This window comes from Suncus etruscus, chromosome 15 (genome assembly GCF_024139225.1).
Source record: "Suncus etruscus isolate mSunEtr1 chromosome 15, mSunEtr1.pri.cur, whole genome shotgun sequence".
In the NCBI taxonomy this organism is placed as follows: Eukaryota; Metazoa; Chordata; class Mammalia; order Eulipotyphla; family Soricidae; genus Suncus; species Suncus etruscus.
In genome coordinates, this window is record NC_064862.1 from 83018709 (window position 1) to 83037230 (window position 18522).

General features: G+C 51.8%; 2 protein-coding genes across 4 annotated transcripts in view; both read right to left on the minus strand.

Annotated features, from left to right (window-relative positions):
- The window catches only part of SBNO2 (strawberry notch homolog 2), a 37177-nt gene extending 36188 nt beyond the window's left edge, over positions 1-989 (minus strand). The window contains exon 1 of the mRNA XM_049787964.1: positions 903-989. The gene's annotated coding sequence lies outside the window, so the exon portion shown is untranslated. The remainder of the gene's footprint in view (positions 1-902) is intronic.
- The window catches only part of POLR2E (RNA polymerase II, I and III subunit E), a 140318-nt gene that overhangs the window by 52159 nt on the left and 69637 nt on the right, over positions 1-18522 (minus strand). The gene's annotated exons all lie outside the window — the stretch shown is intronic.

Consider the following 18522-nt stretch of genomic DNA (forward strand, 5'->3'; position numbering starts at 1 on the left):
GTTTCCCATGCAAGCCAGATACCCCCAGCACTCATAGGCCAGTTTGGGGGGCACCTTCCTGTGTTGGTGGGGGGTCAAGAAGCCAGCAGCTGGGCCCTGTGGGGCAGGAAGGAGGCCAAGGACCAACGTGGCTTCTGGGAAGCACTAAGGGGGGGTGTCCCCCCACACATCCCCTGAAGCCCTTCTTTTCCTCTTTCTGGAATGTTGATGACTTTTATGGGGATGGCCCTCTCCCCTGCGGATCAGGGGGTTGCCCCATGTCATTCTAGGGGATTACAAGGGGGATGGCAGGAAGGGACCTCAGGGGTCCCCATCACTTCTGCAAGCCAACCACTCCACCAGCTGCTTTGGGTGGGCCAGCCAGGTCCAGGGTTTGGGGGTACAGGGAGTGACTGGGAGAAGTGATGAGAGGGGTCTGTTCCATTTGCAGTACAGAGTGGGGATGATCCTGGAGAAGCTGGGGTTGAGGCGGGGAGGGGGGGTTCGCACCCCCTAAAGCAGACTCCGGGGTTGACGCCCCAAGATAGAGAAAGAGGGGTGAGGGTGTCCAGGAAGTGTCAGAGGGAGAAAAAGTAAAAGGGGGCGGCTTGGCGGAAAAGGGGGCCCGGGGTTCAGGGGGTCAGGGATCACGGGGGCGGTGTGGGGGGTCCCCAGCCCAATGCGAGTTGTGGGGTCCCCCTCGGGGGCGGGGCCAGGCTCCGGCGGCGGCGGGGGTCGCGGGCGTGGGCGGGGCGGCGGGCGTGGGCGGGGCCGGGGGTCGCGCGGAGGGCGGGGCTGGGAGCGCCGAGGAAGAGGAAGGCGCGTGACGCCCCCCCGCGCGAGGCCGCGCCACACGCACCCCGAGCCCCCGAACTCCCGGCTACGGCGGCGGCGCGCGGGGCGGGGAACCAGACGCGCCTCACCTCGGACCCGGGTCCGGCCGGGCGCGGAGCCCGCGGCGCCTCCGTGTCTCCGAGCTTCGCGGCGCCGCGCTCACTTCCGGGTTTCGGGCGCCATCTTGGGGGCTCGCGGACTTCCGGTCATGCCGTGAGGGCGGGGCATGGGCGGGGCCTATGTTGTGGGCGGAGCCGTTTGGTGGGCGTGGCTTCTCCCGTCTGTCCGGTCGCCGCCCGGGCTTGGTTCTCTAATCTCGGGTTCGAATCCCACCCCTGGAGCCAGGCTCTATTCCCAGCGGGGGCGCGCTCGCTTTGCTTTGACCGACCCGACTTTAACCTGAGCACCACCAAGGAATGATTCCTGTGTGCAGAGCCAGGAGGAACCCTCTGAGCACCACCAGTGTGACCCCAAATAGAATCAAACAAAAAAAAACAATAGCGGGGCCCGGAGAGATAGCACAGCGGCGTTTGCCTTGCAAGCAGCCGATCCAGGACCAAAGGTGGTTGGTTCGAATCCCGGTGTCCCATATGGTCCCCCGTGCCTGCCAGGAGCTATTTCTGAGCAGACAGCCAGGACTAACCCCTGAGCAACGCCGGGTGTGGCCAAAACAAACAAACAAACAAAAAAACAATAGCGTTTCCATCACACTTTGCCCTTCGCACGTATCTGACCAGTCTATTTCCTCCTTTTCAAGCCATCCCCGAAAGGAACCAGGCCATCTCCCAATTTTCACGGACTGTGCCCTGCCCTGATGCATCCTGACCTTTTATACTAGAATGTTTCAATCTCTCCAATTCTCCCAATTCAGAGGCAGGTACCATAGGACAACAGGGTAGGCATTTGTCTTGCACGCAGCCCACCCCGGTTCCATCCGCGTCTGATATTCCATAAGGTTCCCCCCCCCCCACCCCTCAAGCCTGGCAGAAGTGATCCCTGAGTGCAGAATAAGGAGTCAGCCCTGAGCACCACCATGTGTCCCCCCCAAACAAGCATATAAATGAATGAATGAATGAATGAATGAATAAATAAATAAATAAAGCTCCAGCCTCACTCCAGGGAGATGGCTTAAAGGTCAGAGTGCATGTGCGACTTACAGAAGTCCTGAATTCAGAGCATGTTCAGTCCCCTGATTATGCTTGGTCAGGGATGGTCTGGGGGCTCCCCAACCCTGTCCAGAAGACCCACAGATACTGCTAAAAGAACTCAGTTCAGAATTCTTTTCTTGATTTGTTTTTTTGGGGGGTTGGAGTCACACCCGGCAGCGCTCAGGGGTTCATCCTGGCTTCTAGGGTCAGAAATCACTCTTGGCAGGCTCAAGGGACCATATGGGATGCCGTCCTTCTACATGCAAGGCAAACCCATGCTCTCTCTCCGGCCCCTCAGAATCCTTCTTGACCATTTAGATATCACTGTCTCTCTCTGGTACCACCCCAGATGAAATTCTCTCCTGCTTGCCTGCCCTTCCTCTTTACCTCCCCCTCCTTCTCCTTCTCCTTCCTGCCTACCTGAACAAGAGTCAAACTGTGACAGTGCGGGATGCTGATCAGTCGCAGGGGTCACACACCAGAGAGCAGATGCTGGGGGCAGAGTGACTATACAGCAGGTAAAGTGTCTTGCCAGGTTCGATTCCCCAACACCCCATCGGCTGCCCAAGCCTTTGCCAGGAGTGATCCCAAAGCACAGAGCCTGGAGGAAGCCCTGAGCATTGTGGGTGTGGCCCCAAAGATCTGGATGTCTCGTCAGCCAGCTCCCTGCCCACTGGGGCTTCCCGGAGCTCCATGCAAATGACAGCAGGATTTACTGCCCTGCCCAGAGACAGTGGCCATGCCTCATACCGCTGCCAAATTTCCTGTACCCTAGCTTTAGGGGCCCTAAGGGGGACAGCCCCACTCTGCTGAGATCTCATTGCCATATCTGGCAATGCTCCAGGCCTCTATTCAGGAATTATTTGTGGTGGGGTTCAGGGGTTGCTTCTGGCTCCAAGCTCAGGAATCACTGCTGGTGATGCTTGGAGGACCCTATTGGGTGCAAGGGGTTGAACCTGGGTTCCACGTGCAAGCAAATGCTCTCCCTGCTATATTATCTCTTCAGCCCTCTCCTGAGGTCTTTTCAACAGTGACGTTTCTCTCCACCCACTCACCCCACCCCACCCCGCATCCTCTGAAGCTGCCTCCTTACCAGTTTGCATCCTCCTGAGCCCACACCATTCCCTAAGTAGAGGTGCCCTCTGAGGCACTTATTTTTTCACCCCCATAATCAATAAAGTTGACTCCCCCTAGAAATAACTCAGTTCTTAGCCTTGTTCTCAAAAAGTACCCCCAAGTCAAAGTTAAGAAAGAGCCAGGCAGGGGCCAGATAGATAGCATGGAGATAAGGCATTTGCCTTGCATGCAGAAGATAGGTGGTTCGAATCCCGGCATCCCATATGATCCTCTGAGCCTACCAGGAACTATTTCTGAGCATAAAGCCAGGAGTAACCCCTGAGCGCTGCTGAGTGTGACCCAAAAACAAACAAAAACAAAAAGAAAGAGCCAGGCCACCAAACAATCCCTTTTGCCAGATCAGGGCTGGGAAGGCAAGTGAGGACAATAAGGGAGAATCTGGAGGGCTCCCTGGAGTATGGAGTATAGCTTACCTGGTTGGTGCAGAGTGGGATATGTTTCAAACCTATTTCCTGGGGCTGAAGCGATCCTACAGTAGGTAGGGCACTCACACTTGCCCATATCCAACCTGTGTTAGATCCCCAGCATCCCATATGGTCCCCTGAGCACCAGAATTGATGCCTGAGTAACCCCTGGTCATCACTGGGTGTGGTTCCTCTCTTTAAAAAAAAAAAGGGGGGGCCGGGAAGGTGGCGCTAGAGATAAGATGTCTGCCTTGTAAGCGCTAGCGGTTCGATCCCCGGCGGCCCATATGGTCCCCCCAAGCCAGGGGCGATTTCTGAGCACATAGCCAGGAGTAACCCTTGAGCGTCAAACGGGTGTGGCCCAAAAACCAAAAAAAAAAAAAAAAAAAAAGACAGGGGCAGGAGTGATAGCACAGATGTAGGGCATTTACCTTGCACATGGCCGACCCGGGACAAACTTAGGTTTGATCCCCGCCATCCCATATGGTCCCCGAGCCTGCCAGGAGCAACTTCTGAACACAGAGCTCGGAGTAACCCCTAAGTGCTGCCAGGAGTGGCCCCAAAACACAAAATAAATAATAAAAATAAAAAGACAGGGCCCGGAGAGATAGCACAACGGTGTTTGCCTTGCAAGCAGCCGATCCAGGACCAAAGGTGGTTGGTTCGAATCCCAGTATCCCATATGGTCCCCGTGCCTGCCAGGAGCTATTTCTGAGCAGACAGCCAGGAGTAACCCCTGAGCACCGCCGGGTGTGGCCCAAAAACCAAAAAAAAAAAAAATAATAATAATAAAAATAAAAAGACAACAGGGTCCAAAGCAATAATTTTACAGTAGGGAAGGCTTTTGTCTTGCACCCAAACAACCCAGATTGAATCCCTGGCAACTCATAGGGTTCCTCAAGCACCACCAGGAGTGATCTCTGAGCACAGAGCTCAACGTTGCTGGGTGCGACCCCCATCTTAAATATATATATATACATCTATGTATATGTATATAACAAATTGAGCACAAAGGGTAGATCAGTGGAGAAGGGTGCAAAATAACTGCAGGACAAAAAAAACTGAGGTAGGGACAAGAGGAAAGGGGGCCCAGGGCCTTGGGATAGAAGGGCACGTTTTGTTTTGCTTTGTTTTTTTGCGGAGGGGGACACATCCAACAGGCTGAGACTGACTCCTGATTCTACACGCAGGGATCCTCCCTGGCGATGGGAAAGGGTGGACTCAGGGATCTAACCCAGGTAGGTCACGTGCAAGGAAAGTGCCTTCCCCACTGTGCTATCTCCCAGTCCTGCCCTGCTTTACATGGACTCTGGTCCTCTGCCACACCCACCTGGGGAAGTGGTGTGGTCTGTCATGATAGATAGATTGGCCCTAAATGGAGTGGGTTGGGCCGTCTGAGCACCCCGGAGTCAGCCTCACTAGGGAATGTCTAAGGAGTTAATCAGACGTGGGGATTTCCAGGGAAGATCCAGAGGCAAAATTCAGAAAGCAAAAGGAACCGAACTCTCAGGATCTCCAAGTCTAACCCCAGCCCCAGTCCCGTCCCACGGAGACCTGGCCTTCCTTGCTGTGTAATCCCCGAAAAACTCCTTGACCTCTCTGTGCCTTAGAGGCAGAAAGCCATCAGGTCTTTGAGGACAGAAGAGAGCATAGTACTTAGTACTTAGTACTATGCTTAGTACTTAGGCTTTGAGAATTTCAAGTTTGAGGGTCTGGGGGGCTGTAGGAAGCTTAATGGGCTTAGCACAGGCTAGAGCAGGGAGGGACCCTAACCTCCAGGCACTGCAGGGCAGGCTGAAGAACTGGTACATCTGGGGGCTGGATATAGCACAGCGGGGAGACCTCTGGCTTTGCAAGCCTGATCCGAGTTCGATCCCCGGCCTCCCATAGAGTCCCCAGAGCACAGAGCTAGGAATCAGATCTGAGCATTACTGGACATAACCCAACAGACCCCCCCCCCAACCAAGAAAGTGGGTTTGCCTCTTTAGAAGATTCCCTGGTCCTTTTAGGTAAATGCCAGGACAATGTTATTGGGGTCTATTCTCAGCAAGGTGCTAGGGATGGGGTTCTCCTGGGTCATGTGACCCCTGGATGAAGTCTGGGCTGTCCGCATGCACACTAGCCCCTTAGAGCCACTGTCCACACTGGTCATGAATGCTGACACCCATTTCCAGTGGGACAAAGGTCCTGAGTCCAGGCTTCTGTCTGATTGATTGATTGATGCTTTATTTTAGTTTTGGGGTCACACCCAGTGATGCTTGCGGTGCTCAGGGACCCTAAGGGGATCAGGAGATTGATCCCCGGAATGGGTGTGTGTGCAAAGCAAGTACCCTTCCCGGCTGCCACATGTCTCCAGCACTTTCTGATGATGCTTTAGTTAAGGTTCCCAGCCGTAGCTGGCACCGCCCCTGTTCCATGCAGGAACCCCCCAAACTTCCCCTGGCCCTGGGCCGTTGGCATAAGATTCTAATACAATTAGGAGGGCCCAGAGTTCATCAAACTGGGATTTACTGTTTGGTTTTGTTTGCTTGTTTTGGGGCAGGATACACCCAGAGGTACTCAGGGCTTACTCCTAGGGCTCAGGCTCACCCTATGGGGGTGCCAGGGGTCAGGGTCAGCACTGTGGAAGACAAGCACCCTTCTCACTACTCTATCTATCCCGGCCTTGGTCTGGGAATTTTGAAGCATAATCTCTTGGCATCTGGGTGTTCCCGGTATTATTGGGGACACAGTGCTCTTTGAGAGCTGAGTCGTCGAAAAAAAAAATAAGAGAGCTGTGTCATCTGAAGCCCCAAGCTCACCTATCATGTGGTCATATCCAGCAGTGCTGGGGCTAATCCAAGCTCAATGTTCTGGGGATCCCACTGTGGTTTTTTGTTTTGTTTTGTTTTATTTTGTTTGTTTTGGGGCCACACCCAGCAGTACTCAGGGGTCACTCCTGGCTCTGCACTCAGAAATCACTCCTGGCCCGGGCCAGAGTGATAACACAGTGGTAGGGCGTTGCCTTGTATGTACCGATCCAGGACGAACCTGATTCGAATCCTGGCATCCTTTATTTATTTATTTATTTATTTATTTTTGGTTTTTGGGCCACACCCGGTGATGCTCAGGGGTTACTCCTGGCTATGCGCTCAGAAGTTGTTCCTGGCTTGGGGGACCATATGGGAAACCGGGGGATCGAACCGCGGTCCATCCAAGGCTAGCGCAGGCAAGGCAGGCACCTTACCTCTAGCGCCACCGCCCGGCCCCAAATCCTGGCATCCTTTATGGTCCTTCAATCCGGCCAGGAGCGATTTCTGAGCTCAGAGCCATAAGTAACCCCTGAGCACTGCCGGGTGTGACCCAAAAACAACAAAAAAAATCACTCCTGAGCGCAAGGCAAGTGTCCTCCCCACTGTTCTCTCTGTCCAGCCCATTGTGTCTCATTTTATTGGAATAATTAGACTAGGTCTGAGCTATATTACAGTGGGGAGGACATTTGCCTTGTACATGTCCAACCCGGGTTAGAAACCCGGCACCCTCAAAAAAAAAAAAAAAAAAAAAAAAAAAAAAAGGGGCCGGAGAGATAGCATGGAGGTAAGGCGTTTGCCTCTCATGCAGGAGGTCATCGGTTCGAATCCCGGCGTCCCATATATGGTCCTCCCGTGCCTGCCAGGAGCAATTTCTGAGCCTGGAGCCAGGAATAACCCCTGAGCACTGCCGGGTGTGACCCAAAAACCACAAAAAAAAAAAAAAAAAAAGAAACCCGGCACCCCACAGGGTCTCCTGAGCACCGCCAGGAGTGATGCCTGAGTGCAGAACCAAAGAGTAAGCCAGGAGTAAGCAAGCATCACCGGGTGTGGCCCCAAAACAAAAACAAACATTAGACAACTTGGCCTTAGAAAAAAATGGGGATCCCTCAGCCTGGAAGGATGACTCCCTCTTTCGCTGGAAGTGATCACAGGAAAAGCAATGTACACCTGTACATACATGTAAATACACATGTACACACATGTGTATGCTGGGGGTGGGGGGCTGATCCTAGATCATACCATCTTCCCCTGCCTCAGTTTCTCTGCCTGAATGTCCCCTGCATTCCCAACCTTGGTGTTTCTGCTGGGAAGGGCTCTAGGGCTGTGCCCCTCTTGAAGGAGACCAAAAGTTGGGGGGTTGGGGGGTGGAGCCTTGGGTTGCAGGTGAGGCAGGCAGGTGGGCTGGCCCAGCCCTAGGGCCAGCACTGCCACTTCCTGTTTCTCCCTGTTCTGGAAAGCCCCAGTCTTCCCCAGCCCGGGGACCATCTCCTCCTCCAGAGCACCCTGACCACTTCTCCCTCCGACATCCACTTCCCCTGCCCTCCGCCGGGTTCCCCACTCTATACGCCCTGCGCCAGCCTCCTCTCTTTAGGCCTTTCCCAGAGTACAGCAGAGGAAACTGAGGCAGGCAGCGGGGCCTCCACCTTCCCCCCAGATCATGCAGCCTCTGTCCCCGCTTTTCCAAGCCTTCCCCCTCCCTGCTTGCCTGTTCTTTGTCTACTTAGCTCTAAACGCCCCAGATCCGGCTTTGTTTCTTTCTGTCTCTCTGGGATCTTGTGTCTGTCTGTCTGTCTGCTCAGCTCGGATTCCGCCTGTGCCTGCCTGCCTGCCTGCCTGTCTGTCTGTCTGTCTGTGATGGCTGCTCTGTCTCAGCCAGTCTCTCCGTCTGTTCATCTCCCCGATCGTGTGGCCCTTTCTGCCCGGTTCTCATTATTTCTTTCTGTTCCACTTCCTTAAACCCTGTCTTCTGCCCACAATCATCTCTGTGCCCCCCCCAGTGCCCACACTCACCTGTGCCTTGCCCCCAGGTGTCCTCTGGCAGTACTGGCCCAGGGCTGTTTAGCTGCCCCCCAAAACCTACTAGGCCCAGCCAAGGCTGCCTCTGAGCTGAGACTTAAGGGAACAGTAAAGTTGTCTGACGGGTTTGAGATCCGCCCCACACCGGCCCCCGCCTGGCCTGGACACAAGCAACACGGGTTACCCGGCACCCCAGTTAGACAGGAGGAGGTGGGAGGCAGCGCAAGTGGACACCCAAAAGGAGGGGTGTGGGGAAGGAAGTGTGAAGGCATGTGGGGCCCCATATGGCTGGGGAAGATGTTTATCCAGGGGAGGGGGAAGTTTATAAGGAGATGTGGAAGGTTCCAGAAAGAGTAGAGTCAGTGAGGTCAGATTCAGGGGCCAGTCTCCAAAATAATTCTGCTTGGGGGTGCTGGAGAGAGAGAGGACACAGTGGAAAGGGTTCTTGCCTTGCATATGGCTGACCTGGGTTTCATCCCTGGCATCCCACAGGCCCTGGAGCACTGCCAGGAGTGATCCCGGAGTACTGAGCCTAGAGGAACCTCTGAGCATCACTGGATGCGACCCCTTTCAGAAAACAAAAAGATGGATGTTTTGGGAGTTTTTGGGTGATTGTTTTTGGTTTGGGGGCTATGCCTATTGGTGCTCTTGGCTGACTCCTGGCTCTGTGCTCAGGGATCCTTCCTTTTGGGAACCCTCCGGGGTATCGTGGATTGAATATGGGTTGGCCGTCCGCCTTAACTTGATGTACTATCACTCCAGTTCTACTGAAGCACACCTGAAGACCAAGCCAAGACCAAAGGATAAAGGCACATGCAATGGACTTTCCTCCTAACTGGGTCCTGGGGCAGTGGAGAGTTGGGGGCGGGATTGAGATTGAGGGGGACAGCAACCAGGTCAGAGGGGAAGACAGGAGGATTACAGGAGTAGGTTGATCGAGCCTACTCGGTTGGGGGGTAACTTCCTTTATTTGTTTGTTTATTATTATTATTATTATTATTTTGGTTGTTGGGTCACACCTGGCAGCACTCAGCAGTTACTCCTGGCTCTATGCTCAGAAATTGCTGCTCCTGGGCCTGGAGAGATGTTTGCCTTGCAAGCAGTCGATCCAGGACCAAAGGTGGTTGGTTCGAATCCCGGTGTCTCATATGGTCCCCCGTGCCTGCCAGGAGCTATTTCTGAGCAGACAGCCAGGAGTAACCCCTGAGCAATGCCAGGTGTGGCCCAAAAACAAAAAAAAAAAAAAAAAGAAAGAAAGAAAGAAAGAAAGGAAAAAAGAAAGAAAGAAAGAAAGAAAGAAAGAAGAAAGAAAGAAAGAAAGAAAGAAAGAAAAAGAAAGAAAGAAAAGAAAGGAAAGAAAGAAAGAAAGAAAGAAAGAAAGAAAGAAAGAAAGAAAGAAAGAAAAGAGGGGCCGGGCGGTGGCGCTAAAGGTAAGGTGCCTGCCTTGCCTGCGCTAGCCTTGGACGGACCACGGTTCAATCCCCTGGTGTCCCATATGGTCCCCCGAGCCAGGAGCAACTTCTGAGCGCATAGCCAAGAGTAACCCCTGAGCATTACCGGGTGTGGCCCAAAAACCAAAAACCAAAAAAAAAAAAAAAAAAGAAAGAAAGAAAGAAAAAATGAAAGAAAGAAAGAAAGAAAAGGAAAGAAAGAAAGAAAGAAAGGAAAGAAAGAAAGAGAAGAAAGAGAGAAGAAAGAAAGAGAGAAAGAAAGAAAGAAAGAAAGAAAGAAAGAAAGAAAGAAAGAAAGAAAGAAAGAGAAAGAAAGAGAGAGAGAGAGAGAGAGAGAAGAGAGAGGAGAGAGAGAGAGAGAAGAGAAAGAAAGAAAGAAAAGAAAGAAAAATGAAAGAAAGAGAAAGAAAGAAAGAAAGAAGAAGAAAAGAAAGAAAAGAAAGAAAAGAAAGAAAGAAAGAAAGAAAGAAATTGCTGCTCCTGGCAGGCTCAGGGGACCATATGGGATGCCAGGATTCAAACCGCCATCCTTCTGCATGCAAGGCAAACGCCTTACCTCCATGCTATCTCTCTGGCTCCTGTTTGTTTCGTTTTTCGGTTTTTGGGCCACATTCAGCAGAGCTCAGGTGCTCAGGGATTACTCCTGGCTTTTTCATTTTTTTTTTTTATTTTGGTTTTTGGGCCACACCCGTTTGACACTCAGGGGTTACTCCTGGCTATGTGCTCAGAAATCGCCCCTGGCTTGGGGGGACCATATGGGACGCCGGGGGATCGAACCGCGGTCCTTCCTTGGCTAGTGCTTGCAAGGCAGACACCTTACCTCCAGCGCCACCTACCCGGCCCGTGGCTTTTTCATTTTTGGACTCCTGGCTTTTTGCTCAGAAATTGCTCCTAGCAGTCTCAGGGGACCATATGGGATGCCAGGGATCAAACCTGGGTCCATCCCAGGTCAGCCATGTGCAAGGCAAAGGCCTTACTGCTGTGCTATCACTCTGGCTCCGGCTATCTTCCTTTAAGAAGCACTGGAAGGTGGAGCCAAAGTGATAACACAGTGGGGAGAGCATTTGTCTTGTATGCAGCTAACCTGGATTCAATCCCTGGCATCCCATATGGTTCCATGAGCCTGCCAGGAGTAATTTCTGTGTGCAGAGCCAGGAGTAACTTCTGAACACAAGCAGTGTGGTGTGGCCCCAAAACAGAAAGAAAAAAGAGGGCCAGGCTGATAGTACAGTAGGTAGGACTCTTTCTTGCACACAGCTGACCTGGGTTCAATCCCCAGAATCAAATCTTATCTGTCTCTCAAGCACTACGAGGGGTGATCCCTGAGTGCAGAGCCAAGAGTCAGTCCTGAGCATAGGCTGGTGTGGCCCCAAACAAAAACAAACAACAAAAAGGCAGCACTTACATGGGGACAGGTCAGCTAGTACAGCGGGGGTGGTTCTTTCCAGGGGTGGTGCTTGCCTGGCATGTGGCCTTCCTGCATTCAATAGCCAGCACCCCAAGCATTCCCCCAGTTACTGTCAGGCGTGATATCAGAGTGCAGAACCAGGTTTGAGCCCTGAGTATCAGTGGGTGTAGCCCAACTAAAACAAAGTTGGGGGGCAGAAGCATTTACAGGAGTGATAGGACAGCAGGGAGGGTGCTTGCTTTGCATGTAGCTGACCTTGGTTCAATCCCTGGCATCACAAAGGGATCCCGAGGGGCTGGAGAGATAGCATGGAGGTAGAGCTTTTGCCTTGCATGCAGAAGGACAGTGGTTCGAATCCCAGCATCCCATATGGTCCCCTGAGCCTGCCAGGAGTGATTTCTGAGTGTAGAGCCAGGAGTAACCCCTGAGCACTACTGAGTGTGACCCAAAAACAAAACAAAAACAAACAAACAAACAAAAAAAAACCAAAGGGATCCTGAGCACTTCCAGGAGTGATTCCAAGCACTGCCAAGTGTGGCACCAAAACAAAAATATAGGAGAAGCAACAGCACTGGGCAGGGCACTAGAGCAAAATGGATCAAAGGGTGAGGGTTCACTGGAGGCCTAAGTTTGACATTGCAAAGCTTCCAGTCCCCAGGTGAGTGAAACCCAGCAGGGGGCCTGGAGCCTAGAGTGGCCCCAGAACAAAAATGAAAAAGCTGGAGCCAGAGCAATAGCACAGCGGAGAGGGCATTTGCCTCCCCAGTTTGAACCCAGTTCAAATCCATTTTGAACCCATTTTGATCCCTCCAAGCACCGCCAGGAATAACCTCTGAGCACTGCTGGGTGTGGACCCCACACAAAAAATAATAAAGAGAAATAGCACAGCAGTAGAGGGTTTGCCTTGCACACTGCTGATATAGGACAGATGGTGGTTCGAATCCTGGCATCCCTATTATCCCCCATGCCTGTCAGGAGAGATTTCTTTTTGTTTTGTTTTTGGGTCACATCCAGCAGTGCTCAGGGGTTACTCCTGGCTCAGCGCTCAGAAATCGTTCCTGCGGTGGCACTAGAGGTAGGGCATCTGCCTTGCAAGTGCTAGCCTAGGACGGACTGTGGTTCCATCCCCCGGCGTCCCATATGGTCCCCCAAGCCAGGAGCGATTTCTTTCTTTTTTTTTTTTTTTTTTTGGTTTTTGGGCCACACCCGGCACTGCTCAGGGGTTACTTCTGGCTATCTGCTCAGAAATAGCTCCTGGCAGGCACCAGGGACCATATGGGACACCGGGATTCAAACCAACCACCTTTGGTCCTTGATCGGCTGCTTGCAAGGCAAACACCGCTGTGCTATCTCTCCCGGCCCCCAGGAGCGATTTCTTAGCACACAGCAGGAGTAACTCCCTAAGCATCAGTGGGTGTGGCCCCCAAAAAAACAAAACAAACAAACAAAAAGTTTAAAATAAAATCCGCTCCTGGCTGGCTCAGAGAACCCTCTGGGATGCTGGAATTTGAACCACCATCCATCATGGATCAGCAAAGCAAACACCCTACTGCTGTGCTATCTCTCTGGCCCCCACCTTTTTTGGGGGGTTCACATTCAGCAGCGCTCAGGGGTTACTCCTGACTCTGTGCTCAGAAATCTCTCCTGGCAAACTCGGGGGACCATATGGGATGCCGGGAACTGAACCAGGCTGTCCTGTGTTGATCGCATGCAAGGCAAATGCCCTACCGCTGTGCTATCTCTCTGGCTCAAGGAAAGATATCTGAGTAAAGAGCCAGGAGTAACCCCTGAGCACCACCGGGTGTGACCCAAAGACCAAACAACAACAACAACAACAAAACAAAACCCAGGAGACAAGAGAGTTAGCACAGAGGGTCAGGCATTTGCCTTCAACATGGCTGACCATGGCACCTTGTAGGGTGCCCCCAAATACTACAGGAGAGATCCCTGAGCACAGAGCCAGGAGTCAACCATAAGCACTGGAGGGTTTGAATCAAAACTCCAACATTTTTCCTTTTGTCTTTTTTTGTTTTGTTTTGTTTTTTGTTTTTTGTTTTTGGGCCACACCCTGTGACGCTCAGGGGTTACTCCTGGCTATGCGCTCAGAAGTTGCTCTTGGCTTCTTGGGGGACCATATAGGACGCCGGGGGATCGAACCGCGGTCCGTCCTAGGCTAGCGCAGGCAAGGCAGGCACCTTACCTCCAGCGCCACCGCCCAGCCCCTGTCTTTTTTTTTTTTTTTTTTGGTATTTTGTTTTTGGGCCACACCTGGTGACTCTGGGGTTACTCCTGGCTATGCACTCAGAAATTGCTCCTGGCTTGGGGGACCATATGGCACGCCAGGAGATCAAACCATGGTCTGTCCTAGGTCAGCCCTACTGCTGCACCACTGCTCCACCCCCTCCTTTTTTTGTGTGTGTGTGGTTTTTGGGTCACACCTGGCAGTACTCAGGGGTTATTCCTGGCTCCAGGCTCAGAAATTGCTCCTGGCAGGCACTAGGGACCATATGGGGCGCCGGGATTCGAACAGATGACCTCCTGCATGAAAGGCAAACGCCTTACCTCCATAAATTTTGTTTCAGAACCACACCAATGAAACACAAGGCTTACTCCTGGTTCTGCACTCAGGAATCAGTCCTCAGGGTGCCCTTATGGCCACCTTATGGGGTGCAGGGATTGAACCCAATTCAGCTACACATCAGGCAAGTGCCCTTCCCCCTGTCCTATCACTCAAGGTGCCCCCCTAAATTTCTAATAACTGAAGCACTTCTGAGCGGATGCTGCTGGGGATAGGGTGCACCCCATGCTTATTCAGCAGCCAAGATTGGGGGACGTCACTACAAGCTAGGAAGACCTCAAGGACCAGAGAAGCTGGGCCAAGCCTCACCCCAGCATACTGTGCTGGATGAGGAGGGTGACCAGTGGCTGAAGCTCCTGTCATCTACCCAGGCTGCCCCCGAACCTTCACCTTGGACCTGCCCCTGGGAAATTCCACAACAGTCATGGCGGTGTGGAGTCACCTCTCAGTCATGCCTGTGGCCAGGAGGGTGAGGCTTTAGAGGAGCAGCAAGGAGAGTGATCAGGAATGATCCTGTGATCCTCCACCTCGTTGGAGTTAGATCCTTCAGCCCTGGGAGGTCCATTGCCATCCGAGAAAGTGGGGACCAGGGGCCTGAGCAATAGCACAGTGAGTAGGGCATTTGCCTTGCACACAGCCGACTTGGGTTCCATCTTCGGCATCCCATCTGATCCCCCGAGCATTGCCAGGAGTGACTCCTGAGCACAGAGCCAGGAATAAGCCCTGAGCACTACCAGGTGTGTGGCCCCAAAACAAAAGAAAGTGCAGCCAAGGATCAAAGAGATAGATCAGCAGGGACAGCATTTGCCTTTAACATGACAGACTCAGGTTTAATCTTTGGCATTCCATAAAATCCCCTAAATCTGCCAGGGGTAATTCCTAACTGCAGGGTTAGAAATAATTCCTGAGCATTGCTGGGTGTGGTCCCAAAACCAAAACTAAAAAAACTGTCCCTGGAGTGCTGGAGAAACAAGTACAACAGGTAAGGCACTTGTCTTGCACACAGCCCACATGGGATCAATGTGGGGCATTTTAGAGAGTTCCCTCCGAACCTCACCAGGAAGTAACCCTTGAGCACTGAGCCAGGAGTAAACCATGAGCATCTCTAAATGTAGTTGCCCCCTCACCCCTCACAAATCTCTGAATTGCAGCCAGTGTGATAGTACAGTGGGAAGGGCGTTTGCCTTGCTTGTGGGTTCTTTTTGTTTTGTTTTGTTTTGTTTTTTTGTGGCCACACCTGGTTATGCTCAGGGGTTACTCCTGGCTCAGCGCTCAGAAATCGCTCCTGGCTTGGGGGACCATGTGGGACACCGGGGATTGAACCCCAGAGTTCTGGGGATCAAAGGAAGCAGGGTTGACCAAGGTCTGTCCTGAGTTAGCCGCGTGCAAAGGGAACGTCCTACTGCTGCGCTATTGCTCTGGCCCCCAGAAGTGATTTCTGAATGCAGAGCCAGGAGTAACCCTGAGCCCTGCTGGGTGTGGCCCCAAAACAAAAACCCAAAGAACTCTGACTTGGGGTAAAAGACATAGTACATATGTACATAGTACATAGCTGACCTAGGTTTATTTATTTTTGTTTTTTTTGTTTTTTGTTTTTGGACTACACCCTGTATTGCTCAGGGGTTACTCCTGGCTGTCTGCTCAGAAATAGCTCCTGGCAGGCACGGGGGACCATATGGGACACCGGGATTCGAACCAACCACCTTTGGTCCTGGATCGGCTGCTTGCAAGGCAAACACCGCTGTGCTATTTCTCCGGGCCCGTTTTTGTTTCTTTTTGGGTCTCACCCGGCAGCGCTCAGGGGGTTACTCCTGGCTCCACACTCAGAAATCACTCCTGGCAGGCTTGGGGGACCATATGAGATGCCGGGATTCGAACCAATGACCTTCTGCATGAAAGGCAAATGCCTTACCTCCATGCTATATCTCCGGCTCCTGACCTAGGTTTAAACTCCAGTATCTGAGCCAGAGCAATAGCATAGCATAGGGCGTTTGCCTTGCACATGGCCAACCCCAATGGATCCCGATTCAATTCCTGGCATTCCATATGGTCCCCTGAGCCTGTCAGGAGTAAACCCTGAGCACCACCCAGTGTAACAACAAAAAATAAATATTTTTATTTTTATTTATTTATTTATTTTATCTGTGGTGTTTGGGTCACACCTGGCAGTGCTCAGGGGTTATTCCTGGCTCTATGCTCAGAAATAGCTCCTGGCAGGTTAGGGGGATCATATGGGACGCTGGAATTTGAACCACTGTCCTTCTGCATGCAAGGCAAACGTCTTACCTCCATGTTATCTCTTCAGCGCCAACAAAAAATAAATAAACTCTAGCATCCTATAAGGTCCTGAGAACTTGCCAGGAGAGATTCCAAGCACAGAGCACAGAGTAAGCCCTGAGCACCTCTGAGTGTGCCCCCTGTCAAAAAAAAAATATATATATATATATTCTGAATATATGTCACACAGGAGCAAAGGCAATTGCATTGCAAGCAACTGACCTTGGTTTACTCTCCAACACCACATATGGTCCCCACAGCTCCACCTGGGGACATTCCTGCACCCAGAGCCCTTGAACTTTGTGTGATCGGCCTCACCACGCTCCAAATATTTGGGAACAGGGGAGTTAGCTCTAAGGGCTGAGTGATTGTCTTCCAGGATCCAGACCCATTTTTGAATTCCAGCACCACATCATGGTCCTCCCATGAGCATAGCTGGGAACCAACCCAACAGTGCAGAACCAGAAGCATCCCTGGGTGTGACCCCTAAACACACAAACCAAAATTAAAGCCAGAATAGTAGCACAACAAGGGGAGCTCTTGCCTTGGCCAAGGCATACCGGGTTCAACCCCTGACATTCCATAGAGCTCCCCATTAGCATTTTCAGGAGTGTTTCCTGAGCCCAGAGCCAGGAGAAAGCCCTGAGTTCCACTAGGTGTCGTTCTCAAACCCCCCTCCCCCCCAAATATCAAAATCAAAATCTGTGGCTGTCCCAGGTCACCTCACTGGGTTCCCTGTTAATGCACCAAGTTTCAGTTCCAAAAGCCGGTGCCTGAATTTCGTGCCCTCATGCGTTCTAACCTTTGCATTGCAAGTAACAGAAACAAATTTGTTAAACAATTTTTTTTCTTTTTTTTTTTTTTTTGGATTTTCGGGCCACATCTGTTTGATGCTCAGGGGTTACTCCTGGCTAAGCACTCAGAAATTGCCCCTGGCTTGGGGGGACCATATGGGACGCCGGGGAAATCGAACCGAGGTCCTTCCTTCACTAGCACTTGCAAGGCAGACACCTTACCTCTAGCGCCACCTCGCCGGCCCCAACAATTTTTTCTTTTTTTTTTTTTTTTTTTTTTTCTTTTTTGGTTTTTGGGCCACATCCGGTAACGCTCAGGGGTTACTCCTGGCTATGCGCTCAGAAGTTGCTCCTGGCTTGGGGGACCATATGGGACACCAGGGGATCGAACCATGGTCCGTCCAAGGCTACCGCAGGCAAGGCAGGCGCACCTTACCTTTAGCGCCACCGCCCGGCCCCTTTTTTTTTTCTTTTTTGTTTATTTGTTTGTTATGTTAAACTGTTTTTCCCAATAAAAGTTTCCTGCTGGGGGGCCAGAGAGAGAGAGCAGGGAGGTAAGGTCTTTGCCTTGCATGCAGAAGGACGGTGGTTCGAATCCCGGCATCCCATATGATTCCCTCGAGTCTGTCAAGAGCAATTTCTGAGCACAGAGCCAGGAGTAACCCCTGAGTGCTGCCGGGTGTGACTCAAAAAACAAACAAACAAAGTTTCCTGCTGAGTGTACTGAATGATGCAAAGAGTGAGTTTAGGGAACAGCTCCAGCTGTGGGCCCTACACTCTGGTGTTATGGGAATCTTCATGTTGGACTCTCTGGGCACTACAGGGGAGGAGGTGGACTAGCACTCTTAGTATTTGGAACAAGGCCGTTGCTATGACCACAAGTGTCTCTAAACTGCTTCCCATGATCTTCAGGACAGGAAGGTCCCCGGGTAAAACCTGGTCTGATCCGGTTTTAGGCTGGTTTTAGTCTCATCACGCTGGCAAAAATCCTTGAAATTGTGGTGGCGCCTGAACAATAGCACAGAGGGGAGGGCCCTTACCTTGCATGAGGATGACCTGGGTTTAATTCCCGGCACCCCATAGGGTCTCCTGAGCACAGCCTGGAGTGACTCCTGGGCGCAGAACTGGGAGAAAGACCTGAGTATTGCTGGGTGTAATTCCAAAAGTTTATTTTTTGGGGGGTCACACCCGGCAGTGCTCAGGGGATACTCCTGGCTCCCCTGGGATTTCTGAGCGTGGAGCCAGGAGTAACCCCTGAGCACTGCCAGGTGTGACCCCAAAACAAAACAAAACAAAAAAACAGAAAAAAAAAAAAAAAAAAGGAAATCGCCCCTGGCAGGCATAGGGGACCAAAAGGGATACCGGGATTTGAACCACCGTCTTTCTGCATAAAAGGCAAACGCCTTAACTCCATGCTATCTCTCCGGCCCCCCAAAACTTAAAAAATAATTCTCTTGGGCCCGGAGAGATAGCACAGCAGTGTTTGTCTTGCAAGCAGCCGATCCAGGACCAAAGGTGGTTGGTTCGAATCCCGGTGTCCCATATGGTCCCCCGTGCCTGCCAGGAGCTATTTCTGAGCAGACAGCCAGGAGTAACCCCTGAGAAACGCAAGGTGTGGCCCAAAAACCAAAAAAAAAAAAAAAAAAAAAAAAAAAAAATTTCTTAGCTTCTCTTGTTTTTTTTTGGTTTTGGTTTTGGGGTCAC